Genomic DNA, 13,915 nt, shown 5'->3' on the forward strand with positions numbered 1-13,915 from the left:
ATTCTGAGAAAATGCTGGGATTTGTAGCTGAAGGACTATGTTGAGATTCTTCAGATACTGTGGAGGTTTGGAAACCTGGTAGTGCAAGAACTGTACTTGCCCAGGGTCAGAAACAGGAGTAGGCTCAAGCTGAGGCTATTACTCTCATGAAAGCCCTCTTACAAAACAGGTGCTAGGCTGCTCAAAATTTACAAATATGCATGCATTGTTCTGCATTTTGAAGTATTTACACCACAGCTTCTAGGGTGTTGTAAAGTGTCTTACATGGCTTTCATTCTTATTTCATTCCTGGTTTTATAATACTCCCAGAGAGAAAAATCTGACTTGAGATGATGAATTCTCACTGTGTAGAGTTAAAAAGCAGATTTGAGAACTTCAAATGAGAAGCTGATTAGCGTGAGTTTTGAAACAAATTCTAAATATCTTAAACTTTAAGAGCATGATGGCTCTCCTTTGCTTAGGTGGGCTTGCTGCTTGATGCATTCTGAGGGCTAGACCCTCTTTGTCTGAATGATGGTTTTGCTGAACTTAATGAGAGCTACAAGGCGGGCAGCTGAGGGCAGAACGTGACCCTGGTATTTTTGGCAAATACTTGAGCTGGTGCTGACTGGGATTGACACGGGGCACTGAAGTGCTCCAGGCATCCACAGGCCAGGCAGTGCCCATCTTCCTGGCCCAGCCCTGCCCAGGGGTCAGCCCTGGCGTGGGGCTAGCCCTCTCTAGAGGTGCTGGGCAGATGGGTGGGCGTTTGCGCAAGCTCAGTCCCGGGCTCTCTTGTGCAGAGGTGTGCGGTGGTTTGTAACAGCCCCCTGGGAACCAGTCAGAGCCACCCTGGGTTTGTACGGCAGTGCCAGGAACTGACCCGCAGAGCCGCAGCTCCAGTACTGGGAATTCCGTAGGGAAGATGAAGTAGTGACCACAGACCTGGAGAGCACAGGGAACAGGCCGCTCAGCCACGCCAGACTGATGCAGTGTTGCCACCCTGTATCTCAGCTGAAGCTGTTTCAGGCCTGTGATGAAAAAAAGATGTTTTTCTCAACTGTGAGAGATGATTAGTACTGCTCACCATACAAGGCCTTTCATCTAGTTCAAACAGAAATTAGGGTTCCAGTGTCTTTCATGTTGAGAACTCTGCTTTTCTAAGAGAACTGTCAAGGAGTAGTTCCCCGATTTGTTAATCAGTTGTCATGCAATTGCTGAAGCATGAACAGAAAAGTTGCCTGAATAATGGGAAGATAAGCTTGCCCATTAAGAAGGGATTAAAATAGAAGGAGCAATAGGCTGTAATTGGCATGATGAAAATGTAAGCTACGTTTGCTAGCAAATATGTATGAGGTTTCATTCTGTTTTGGTTGAAGTTGTTTTAGAGTTCATTCCTGTTATGACAAATTCTCATAGAGTAGGAATGGATGTAAATTGTGCATCTTTGGCGTGTCAGCATCACACACAAAAAGCTTTTTTCCCCCTTGCTGCCTAGAATTAGGTTTTTTAATTGAATAGAAAAAGTAGCCAATAAAATTCACAATTCTGGAATGTGTTAGGAAAAAAACATTTAAGACACTTAAACATGAGAATTACAAGGTCCAAGTTGTTAACAGCTACAAACGACAGAGAAAGAGTTTGTGCACCAAGATACGCTCTAGAATTTGCCTATCGCTTTGTATCAGTAGAAATAATTTATCCAAGTGAAGTTATATAGAGTAAGATTTCTGCAAAGACATTTCGAAAAGCATTCTTGCAGACACTTTTTGTGGTGTATATACATTGCCTGCTCTGATTTTTAGAAATTTGGATGAACTTGTCTTATTCCAAATTTACAATGTGTGGCATATGAGGGTGCTGACTGACTGTAAACCACCACTTATTTCTAATGACCTTTGATTTAATTAGGGAGAAAGAAGTGGAGAGGAGAAAATGAGTGGAAAAGAGGAGAGAAATTAGTGGAGGAAAAAAAATATATTAACATAATGCCATAAAGTTTGATACATGATGCATTTCAAACATCAGATTAATCCTTTTCAGACTTCATCCTAACAGCTGTTTTAATTGTGCAGGTTTTGAAATTGGTGGGGGTTTGTCTCCAGTATTTAATTTTTCCTGGGTTTATTGTTTGAGGGTCTGGGTACATTTTGTCCCCTTCTTGACATTAGTCTGTGATAAAAGTGTCCTGTCAGCTGAAACTGACCTCCTGTGCTGATGGCAGCTGCTCAGGTACTTCTGAATCTAACAACAGCTCAATATTTGTACACATGCAAGATAGTAGTGCTGAAGGAGTGCAGGTCTTTCAAAATTTAACTGTCTAAAACCTGAGAGATTCTTATCCTTTTTGAGGCAACTAGTTTTATCCAACTATTCTACTTCATTGGTGCTTCTCCACATTTTCTCTTTGTCACAGTTTAAATGTTGCAAAATCTGATACTTTTAAGCAGAGATTGCAATGGTCTTCCAAGGAACACTGAGGGAATAAACGTTATCCACCCCAAAATGCCGCTCTTTGCTCAGTTCAAGTCTAGGATTAAACAGGCTTTTGAAGAAAAAACTCGTGCCTTCTGTCTGTTTGTAGAATTATTCTCTTGAGCTCACGTGGCTATTTGTCAGGTTAACCATCACTTTATATAAGCTGTAGTCTGTCAGATGGTAGAGGACAAGTCCTGTCTCATCTTCCATACAAAGTGGGACTCCTGGTCTTTCAGTTCCTTCTTGACTCGAGAAAGACATGACTGACATTTTGATTCTTTTCTGATTATTTGACTGGCAGTAATATTTGTAAAACAACGCTCTTCCTGCCATGTCTCATGCTCTGAAGAGAAAAATACTCCAAGTGAATTGTAACTTTGCACAACTTCACCCTTTTGGCAAATTCAGAAAGGCATCAATGTATCAGTAATGATAAAAGTCTGAAATTCGGGGAAACAGAGGGATGCAAAGGACCTGGTATTTAATACTGACCAACTGGGGTTTAGGCTGTCCTTAAGTGTGCAGTATTTTGTTTCAGGCATTTGAAATCTAAATCTTGCCACACTTGGTGTAATTAGTTTCATGGCCTCTACCAGACCACTTGTGACTCAGAGCTATCAGACAAATCAATCACTTTATCTTTCTTCGATCCCTGTTTTATCTTGGGCACTGACTTTCTTAAATGAGTTTGAACTTGACTGCCTCTCAAAGTAAGGGGTTTCCTGCAGATGCGCCCGAAGGCTGGTATTGTATTAAATCCAGGATGTGATGGAACCTTCTTTCTCTCACTCTTTGAGTTGTGAAGAGCCACAGTCAGAAGCTTTGATGGAGTTTGATTGCATAGCTGGGGTTCATGTCTGCACAGATGGCCAGATACATTCAGTCATTTGCTTACCTGGCACTTGTAAGATAGTAAAAAATGCATAGATTTTACAAGCCTTCCTCAAAATTTTCTGTCCAGAACTCCTTTGGAATGTTGTTCCCCAGCAGAAAAGAGCCAGGAGCCCTGGCTCCGAGTGACACGCACTTGTCAGAGCAGAGGTGGGCACCTGCAGGGGTGCTCTTACCTGGCCTGGATTAACCTGGGGCTGCTTTCAACTAGGGGCTGCTCACTGGGTTCAGCTTTCTACAGGTAGTGCACCTACAGTTCACTGTCACCACAGTGTGGATCAGGGCTTTTCTGAGCTGAGGCCAGAAGTGACAACTGCTTTGTTCATTTAGGCTGAATTATCACCGTTTGGAGAGAAAGAGCTTGTTTCTTCCTGTGATTTATCAAGATATTTAAATGAGAGTAATTTTTCTTAAACCATTATGTCAGTAAGCACTTCTAAATGAATTCCTTAATTCTGGGTGAACTTTTCCTTACTTAAACTGAAATTATCCTTTCAGTTAATTTCTGGCTGATAAGAAATGTTTCCAAAGCTAGGCGCTGATTTTAATGACATGAGCTCCTGCTGGAAAATTAAGTGGAAACTGTGTGCTTTAATTTTTAGCACTAAATAAACTCGTTTGCATGAAGAACCGGCAACTTTGTTGGCACAGAAGTAAACCCGGCCCTTCTGCTATCTGACATCCCAACCCCTTTCCTCACTCCCACAGGAAGCTCTGGGGCTGTTCCTCCACTCAGCTGGCTGTAGGTGCTGCTCTCGGGGTGTATCTTGTGTTCTTTGATAAGTACACAGGAAGTCTGGACTAAGGGGGCAGTTTGTGTTTCAAGTTTACACTGCAGATGGGAAGTGTTGGCTGTACCACCGGGAGGTCACCTTGACTGCCACTTCCCACTGTGTGCGACAAGAGCTGGAGTGACGGAGTTTGGGTGTCCCCACAGGCGCCCATGGTCCTGACACGCCCCTGAGCCTTTGCCTGGACCGTGGAGTGCTGTGCCTGCATTGCTGCTGCAGCGCAGTGAGCCAAGAAAGGGCAATGTCATGTTCATGGAGTCAGAGGCATGCTCTCAACCCTGTCCTGGGCAGAGATCCACTCCTGCATCATGGGATGGATCCATGGATCGACATTCCTTCCTATCTTTGACTCTAAGCAGTTGCTAAGAAGTGCACTTTACTGCTGCTTGTTAAAAATGAAGAGGCAGACTGGGGGCAGAAGACACCTCTTCAGCTTCTCAGATATCCAACTACTCTAGAACTGGTTTTCACCAAAGTTCTACAAGCATACATTAATGTTGGCAGCTTAATGGAACCCAAGACCCAGATTTCTCTTCTTCTCTGATTTTACTTTCCATATTGTATTTACTGCCACTGCTAAACGTTTCTCAGTGTTTGCTAGTTATTTTGTTTACTTTCATTAAAGAGAAGGTCACTGTGATTTTTTTTCTGGTCTGATTTATAATTACTTATCTACTGTGCATTGCACTGTCGATTTCACCTCATGCGTTTCATGTGCAGACTAAAGTAAGTAAAGGATACTTTTCCCTCACAAAGCAGGAGCTTTCAGAAAACTGATGGTTAACAGGATCTGCTGTTAGCACCAAGGCCTAAAGAGAACAGGTGAAAACTAAACCCTGTCCCCTGAGGCCAATAAAATAGCTGTTTGGTCCCCTGTGTGTAACCTCCTAATAACTTTACTGGGCAGCCTTAAGATCCCTTGGGGGCTTCTCTGCAAGAGCATTCCCTCTCTTTGTTCAGATTGCTTATTAAAAATGATTTTATAATGAAGTTGCCTCAAATAGCTGCTACTTTCCTGCTTGTCCTTGAAGCACTGTTTGCCCTGATGAAGAATCTGAAGACAGCTATCTAGGGCTGTTCTCTTGCTCAAAACTTTTACTGAACTACTGCTGCACTTCTTTTTTTCTTTTTCTCTTTTTTTCTTTTTTTTTTCTTTTTAACTTCGCTGGTGTGAGCCAAAGGAAGCCTCTTCATCAGCAGCTCAGCTTTATGCCTTTAATTCCCCTTTGAGGCCACCCCTGTGGAAAGTTTGGTTTGGTTGCCGCACCAAACACTGTGTCAGTGACTTGTTTGTTGCCTTCTTTTTGTGTGGCCAAATTATAGAGTACAGGGGCAAAGATGGAGGCATTGTCAAAAAATGAGGAGAGGAGGGAATATTTTTGAAGTCAGAAAGTGTTTCTGGCTGGCTTGGGAGAAAGCACACAGAATGGCAATGAGTAAGGATGTATGACGTCCATGACATGGCTGTAGGTGAAATCTGTGGATGATCTGGTTCTTCCTGGCTGTTCTGCACCAGTGAAATACTTTTTCTGTAAAAGTTCCAACATTTGTGAGAGAGACCAACCCCTTTACCCATGTGGAAACAGCCATGGATAAAGGCAGAGTATCAAAAGGAATTTTATTAATGTATGTTTTGTGTCCTCACAGAATTAAGAGGTCAGAGCTGAGACAAACCTGTTGCCTCTAATCGTCTCTTAGCTGCCCAAAAGCTTGGCATGTGCCTGGGCCCCAAGCCTTTGGCACACTTGGAAGGAACATTTCATTTTCTCTAAGGCTGATAGAACAGGCAATTAAATGCACTGCCCTGGCAGTCCCATGGGGAACTCTGTCTATTAGCTGCACTTGAAGATAATATCAGGTCTCTTCTCTGGTTCTGTTCTGAGTATGTGGAGCACCTTCTGTCTGTTTGGGGGTTTTAGCTGTAAACATTATTTTTGGGCTTACTTTACTGTGAGTTTTCTGGTGGGTTTTTGGTGCCTTTAATAATGAAGTAGCGTGCAAACCAGAGCAAGGGGAAAACTGCAAACGAGTTGAAAAGTAATTTTAAAGAATGAAGACTGATAAGTATTTGCAAAGTGTTAATAATCCAGTATGAAAATTTATGTGTCTCTGTATGTTGGATTATAGACCGGATACTTCTAAATTGCAAATCCATATATTCCAGTTCTGCTCACACTAGATTTCTTTTTCTGGTCACTCCTGAGGAAGCAGACAAGATGGGCAGGGACATTCTCTTTAATATTTAAAAAATATTCGGAGGCCCATGTTTTAAGGAATGATGAAATGTTAGGAGAGCATTAAGGGGTTTCTGACATTAGAGACGTAAATTCTGTTAGTGTGGTTGATGGTATTAAAAGATTGTGGACGTGACTCAGAAATAAATGTTAACTGTTTGTGGATGCAGGCAGTAAATACCCTGGGAATGTCTGCAGTGTTCTCTTATATCCAAGTCTTGCTTTGTAATTTCATAGAAGTTGCTCTTGAATGTTTTGCAGCCTTCTTTTTTCTGTCTATTAATTGCTAAGGCCATTCATCTGCTGTAGCAAAAAGTGAATGAAGCCATGAACACCTCCTGTGGTGCAGTGTACTCTAACAGGGAAAGGGTAGGAATGCTCTGAATCCTATTGCAGCTGCTTCAGCAAATCCTGTTGGCTGAGAGGAGCTTCCATCAGCCCTCTTAGCGTTGCCTATTTCGTAACTGTTTTTAAAATTTCCTGTCTTTAGAAGTCTTGCAGCTGTTACATGGAGTTAATGTTTCCAGCTTGATAAGAACAGCTGTCCACAATTTTGGTGTGTTCATTGGTTCTAGAAGGGAAGTGTGTTATGGGCTGAATCTAAGCTTAAAAAGATCTGATATTCTTCACATTCTAAGACTTTAATCCAACTCTGAGAGCAGGAGGAGTTGTTCTTTGCACAGTCATTAAGTTAATTTTTTTTCAGTTTTTGAGTGTCTTGGGCACCAGAAAACTGACAAATGAGGCTTCTCCAAATCTACTTTTGTATTCTGCATATTTTTCAATGCAACCCACGTGAAAGCAAATAGGAAATGTTACTGCTCATGACTTTCTTCTTTAATATCTGGGTTGCGTATTTTGGCTCTGAATAGTCTACGTCCAGCCAGCTCTAACTATGCTTACAGGGAAATACTACATCCTTTGCAATAGCTCCCTAAAAAATAATTGGACTTTCTAAACAAGACTTGTGCAAGACTCATTTGGTTTGATTTGAACAGTTCCTTGAAGCCATCTCAATCTTTATAGAAAGGCGAATCTTTGTGAATGGATTGCCACCAAATACAGCCAAGTGTTGGGATAAATTAGGGCTGAAATTAAGATTAAAACACGATCTTCATACCATTTGTTCAAACATCAAAAGTCCAAGTGGATTTTTTTTTCCTATGGATGTATTGCTGCTATGTTTTTTCATGCTTTGGGAAGACTGTGGAGTTTTCTGCTTACATTCATTTCACTTCATGACATTGTTTATAACACAATGCTGCATTTTCTTTGTAGAGAGGCTGAATTCTAATGATTCTAAAGCAAGCTCAGTCATAGGGACTTCTCCAAGGTTGGTATCTGAACCAAAAAAAGCACATTTTATTATCTGAATTTTGAAACCAGGGGCTGATTCCATCATTCCTAATAGACTCATTTATTTGACAGTGCATTGCTACACTTGAGCACTTGCCATCCTGACACAGCTATTGAACCTGAAAAGGGCTCTTTAATGTATGTTGATAGTTAAGCTTAATAAGGACTGTGAAAATATTGGAAGTTTTGCAGCCCTTCTCTAAGCACATCAACGTGGAATTATTTAAATGTTGACCCAGCTGGGAGTACAGTCTGATGCAGACAACGACTAAGACAGCTCCTTATGGCAGATCAGGTAATCACTTCAGCTCCTAATGAGGAGCTTGTTCTTAATGTTATGACCAAATGATGATGTTATTTGTAAAGCTCCTAATTTAAGTACTGTTTTGCTGGTCAGGTTTTTCTCCCTATAAGTCTCCTAACACGATGAAGTACAGAGGACAGAAAGTTTCAAAGGGCAGCGTGGGTCAGTTTAAAGGGCTCAAACTTGCAGCTGAAAAGGAACAGAAACAGATCAACCCAAAATCAAACAGAATCCTGAGGGAATTTGGGATACAGACTCCTTAAAATTCAACTTTCAACTTTTTTCCTTTTGTTTTCAGAACACTTGAGTAGTTTTGAGCTTTATTTCCAAAATACTTTGTCTTTGTGTATATTGCTTAACTGGGGGTAGTGGGAGAGCAAGGAGGGAGAACTGTGCAGGCAGCATTTCAGAAATCTTGCCAGATATGAGTTCTAGTTTGGAGTACAGGTGATTTTTGAGGTTCACATGGATCAAGCCATAGTGACGGATAGTTTGGTTTGAGCTTGGGTTCTTAAATGTCAGCTGCTTTTGTAATTTGTACAGGGGTTGGGAAGATGGTCATCTGTTTACCCAAACTACGCCCACATACAAATTCCTTCTGCAAAATTCTTCATTAAACTGAAAGACCCAGGAAAAATGGTGTCTGGTGTTGGTTTAGTATAGAGGAATACTTGAATGTTCTCTTGTGTCTTAGTAGTTGTGTTCCAGTTGAAAACACGAGAGAAAATACAGTGCATTCCCAATAAAACAAAATGACACCGTTTTTCTGTAATGCCAAAATTACTTACTTTGTTTCACTCTATAGGCATAGGTAAAATATGTGTGCTTTGGCACATACTGACGTGCTGATTAGTGCACATTGAAATGAGCGTCACAGTATTGAAATAACCCTTTTTCTAAATATGTTATATGCAGGGGAGGAGAGAGAGCGACTATGTCAGTAACAAAATTACATCCTGCAGTGTAAATACCTTCGAGATGGGTGTAAATATCCATTGCTGTTTTATCTCCTGCTTTTAAAACAGACGGTAGTAGAACTTTGATTTGGTCTTTAACCCCGCTGCAGTCACCTTGCCTTAAATTACTTCATTGTCTGGGTTTAGATTCACAATTGACTTGATCAAAGGAATAGATCTCACCTAAATAGAAGTTACCATTTTAAGGGATTGCATTTGGGACTTTGGGAAGTTTCCTTTCTTAACCTCACTGCCATTAATGGTTAGACTCTCAAATTGAACTAGAACTGAACCTTTAATGAGTTATTGTAAAAAACATAAAAAGTGAATTAAATAGGAAGACTTGACCAAGAGGATGATGATTTGGCTGGAAAAACTAAAACTTGTGAGGCATTTTTGTTATCTGGCTTAGCTTTCCGTGTGTGTATGAGAGATTTTTGTTTAAAATGAGCACAAGCTATCAGTTGTGAGGTGCAGCACTGTCACTTGCTGTACAACAGGCTAGGCACACCCTCAAAGCAAAGCAATTTTCTCTCTCTCTCTTTTTTTTTCTTTTTTTTTTTTGAGGTGTTTACCACCAACTTCAAAAGCCAGTTCACAAGAGTGGTGATGTTCTTGCAGTTTTTTGGAAATTCAAACAAGCCTTTATTTAATCTCTGTGCAACAGAGGTAGGGAAACCTCTGGTTTCAGAAAGCCACTACATGACCAAAGGCATTTAGTGATTTCCTCTTAGATAAAGCCATCAGTTGATAACCATCCTTCTCATCAGTGTTTGTCTGAAGAACTGTTTCGTTATCTTTGTTATGTTACCTAACTGATATGGAAGGGTGATACTTGCTGGCTGTAAAGGCAACTTTACAGATAAGGCAAGTTTCCTGTTTAAAGTCTTCACATTTCTTTCCCTCTGACTCTTTTTTCCTTTTCCCTGCCTATATTGGTGGCTTAGTCCAGAGTTACGGTCCTTGAAGTAAAGGTGGAAGTAAAGAGGTCATTCAAAAAGATGATTTTACATGCTGTTTGAGGGTACTAAAGGCTGGCTGAAAGTAATTTCCCTGCTAAACAGAGCTTTAGATATTTCAAAACATATTTCACTGAAAGTCTCAATTTTTTCCTGCAGCCTTCAGAAGGGAAGTAAGAAAAGCCCTTGTTAACTCAGAGTGGGGTGAGTTGTCCTTCATGTGGGATGGTGGTGGCATGACTTTAAGAGCTGACCTAGAAATGAGGCAGTTCAGGTACTTCAACCTTAAATTTCCACGTCCTGTCAACAGGACTTCACCACTTTGCTGTCAGCTGTTTTAAGAGTACATTTTAGCACCAAATCCTGTCTTTAGAAGCAGTAATGTAAATGTCTCTGGAACATTTTGTCTTTGAGAAGCCAACAATGTTGACACCAAAAAAGTCCCTCTTCTAAGAGGGAACCTTTTAAAAGAGGGAGACGGAGAACCTTGAGAACAAGTAATTTGGGAAGTTATTACTATTCTTTGTGAAACCGATAGCCGGCGACCCCTGTTTACAAAAGAAATTCCCTTTACTGTGGGTTCATTTGCTGCTTTTCAGGGGTATTGGAGGGGAGGTGTATGACAGCATTGCAGGTGGAAGCCCAGCTCTTGCTTTAGAAATAAACTCTTTCCTCACTCCGGATTAAATCAGCAGTTGAACTCTGGGTCCAGCCTCGCAAGTGGTGTTGTGTTCTTGGAAGGTTTACATGTAGCTGCTAATTTCTTTTCCCCAAGATCCTGAAATCACAAAGCTGAGCATTTCAGTGTGATACAGGATCTTTTACTCTATGTTCTGCATAAGTGGAAAAGACTCTGCATATCTGTTGTGGGTACAGGTTGTCCAGTAAATCCGATTTTTTCCTTTGTGTCAGATTTGGCTTGCCTGTTCCAAATGGCTTCGTGGCACTGGCATAGCAGCCTTCATGATGCTTCTCTCCAAATCAGACTTGGTAGTGCTCATTTTGTCAATCAAAAGGTCTACTTAGGAGGTGAGAAGAGAAAGAGAAGGTTCAGCTGGAGTAGGGGGTCAAACTGTGTTTAAAGGAAAGACCCCAGGAGCTGAATGATGGCAGTTTTCATATTTGACCCATTAAATCTCTGAAATTTCTGCTTGCTTCCAGTGAGATTGTAACACATCACACCTCTACTTCCATGCATCAAGATAAGCCTGCCCAGATTATAAAATTAGAATATGAGTTCTTCGCCTCTTTCGAAAGAGCATTTCTAGGTTAGCCCAAGAATCTCCATGCACCAGCAGCCACCAACTGAAATCTGACACTGTCTATGCTCTGAACATATCATATTCATAAAAACAACCCTTTTTTTTTTTACTAGAAGCCTTCCCTTCTTTAATTGTTGCACGCTTCCTTTTCCTCACAAAACTTTTCCCCTCAAAGATATGATCAAAGACAGGTGCAGTGACATTATAAAAAAGTGGGGAAGTTGTGCGTCTTTTGGAATCAGTAGAAAAGCTGCCCTTGGCTTTAGAGCCAGCAGAGCCACTTCAGAGCCACTTTGTTCACTGTCAAGTGCTGTAGCTTCTCCTTTATTCTCACAGTGGTACAGCATACTATATTTAGTTGTTTTTCACTCTATTATAAAAGTATTAATTTTGAAAAGGAAAGAAACCAGGATCTTACCAGACTATTTGCCAGTAAAGTTGGGGTAATAGAGTTCTCCCAAGCTGCCCTGTCTGTGTGTTACTTCTCTTTACTTTGTGTTATCAAATGCAGCACCCTTGGTACTTTAAAATGAATTTCAAAACAGTATCTTCATTTCTCATTTTAAAAGAAATAACAAGAATTCCATGAGCTGTTCTATTAAACACTTAATTGGTTATTTATTATAAATGCAAATCCAAGGTACTTGATTTTTAGTGCATTTTTGTCAGACGATTTTTTAATTTAATTTTTCGTGCTTGGTGCTGAGAAAACTATTTTTCATTTCGTGTCTAACCATGTGTTTTCATGGAAACAAACCATCTAGAACACATTGTATTTCTATGAAAACACAAGCTTATTAAATGTCAAACAGTTTATGTTTTCCTGGCACTCATCTTGAAATTGGCACATTCACTGTGTCAGTGTTCTATGATGTAAGTTTAAAACTGTCACATTGTCGATGTTCAGACATTAAAAGGTCTGAAGTCTCACACATGGGGGAGGAGGAATTAGGCTCTTGTCAATGAGCAGGTGGTGATAATTTGGGCACGTTTGTTTGAGGTTTGTATTAAGTTAATAGAAACTCTCTGGTCTGAGTATCCTCAAATATTTAAGCTGATAAAGAGGTGGCGTCAACGTTGAAGTCAGAGTCATTTGTGCTTACTAAGGGCTGGCTATAAATATCAGGATTGCTGGTGGAGCTTGAAGTGTCTTTGCACATTTAAGTTTATCACTCGGCTCATGCATTACAGAAATAGCTTTAAAAAGCAGCGAAGCTGGGAGGAACTGCCCTCCTGGCTGTCCATGCCCTGTGCCTCAGGAGCTGCCGCGTCCTTAGGGCTGTGTAGCCAGGGGTGAGCACTGCTTACCCAGTTTGCAATTGTAACTGAGGCTCACCTTGTCACAGGCTGAAAACTTCTTTGAGAGCAAGGCTGGCTGCTGGAGGAGAGAGCAGCCTCCTGGGTGAGTTTCTGGCCCAGCCCTGCGCTTCATGAGCCGTGGCTGATCAGAAAGTGATCCTGTTTTCTGGACGCTGCGCTCACATCCCGGGCTGTCACTGCTCTGCTGGCAGGTGAGGTGGGCATCAGGCTGTTAAATAAAAGATGAAGGAAGCATTTGATGCATCTGGAACAAAATGCACAGGCCACAGTAGAGAGAATTTTGTCTTCACTAAGATAGGAGATACTGGTACAAGAAAACCCCTTTTAGCTCTCCAGCCCCCATCATCCTTACACTTCAAACAATACCCACAGCACTAGCGCCCTACTGAGCTTGACATTTCCAATATATGTGGATTAACAGGCAGTAAAAATAATTTTGCATTTATCATGCTGTGCTATATTTTATAGAATAAAGCGGTGTTGATTTTATGGTTGAATTCAATATGACTCTACTCAGAAATAGCTCACATGCAAAAATCTTCAGAATTAATTTATGCGTTTAGTTGCATACATTATCCTATCACATTATGCAAATAATTAGGAAGAAAATAGCTATTTAGCTTATTTATTATCTCTATAGGGAAAATGTACACATTTTACATGCATGTTTCAACTATATTTCATCTTCTTGTGATTGCGAAAAAGCCTTTAATATATTTCTTTACCATGAATTTTAAATTTCACAGTGGAATTAGCTAAATGGTTTGTTTTGCACTCTAATGGATGGGATTTAAACCCAGTTTTTCACATCACGCAGGAAACATCTTTCAATAATCTTTTGATTCTCTTCCATGCACCAAAACCAAAGACAGTTTCTCATTGTTGGAAATTGACTTTAAAGTAGTAAAGATGTTCTAAGCTCCTTACTCAGAGGTTTTCTAACAGCTTTCAAACTTCCTCTGGGGTCTACACTTGCACCTGTGTGTGGAGTCTCAGCAGGAGCTGTGAGAAAGCCGTCCTTGGTCAGCCCTTGGTGGCTGAGATCTGGCTGAGATCTGTGAGGTGTTCTTGGTTCTTCCCTTCACTCAGATCTCAGACCCCGGCCCTGCCCGTGGCTCACCTGTGCCTCCCTCCCAGCAGCTCTGTCTGTGGCTAATGACAGACATCACCTGGTGACAAGCTCAATGACTCAGTGAAATCCCAGCCCCCGGGGCACGGGCTGCTTGTTTATTGTTAGACACACACACAGAGCACATAGGGAATTTATCACTTTCCAATTTCCCTTACTAAAATGGGTGTTTGATTGTCTGAAAGAGGCAGGGAATGTTCACAGAGATTTGCATAAGAGCCATTTTTCATTTCACCTTGCTGATGGACACGGTGGA

The 13,915-nt window shown here is 41.0% G+C and overlaps 1 protein-coding gene across 6 annotated transcripts in view; it reads left to right on the plus strand.

The window, feature by feature from the left end:
• Nucleotides 1-13,915, plus strand: part of RORA (RAR related orphan receptor A) — a 400,721-nt gene that overhangs the window by 293,990 nt on the left and 92,816 nt on the right. The window lies entirely within an intron of this gene.

The sequence above is a fragment of the Chamaea fasciata genome, unplaced genomic scaffold (assembly GCF_029207755.1).
Source record: "Chamaea fasciata isolate MVZ Bird 193981 ecotype frontalis unplaced genomic scaffold, bChaFas1.0.hap1 SCAF_14, whole genome shotgun sequence".
NCBI lineage: Eukaryota > Metazoa > Chordata > Aves > Passeriformes > Sylviidae > Chamaea > Chamaea fasciata.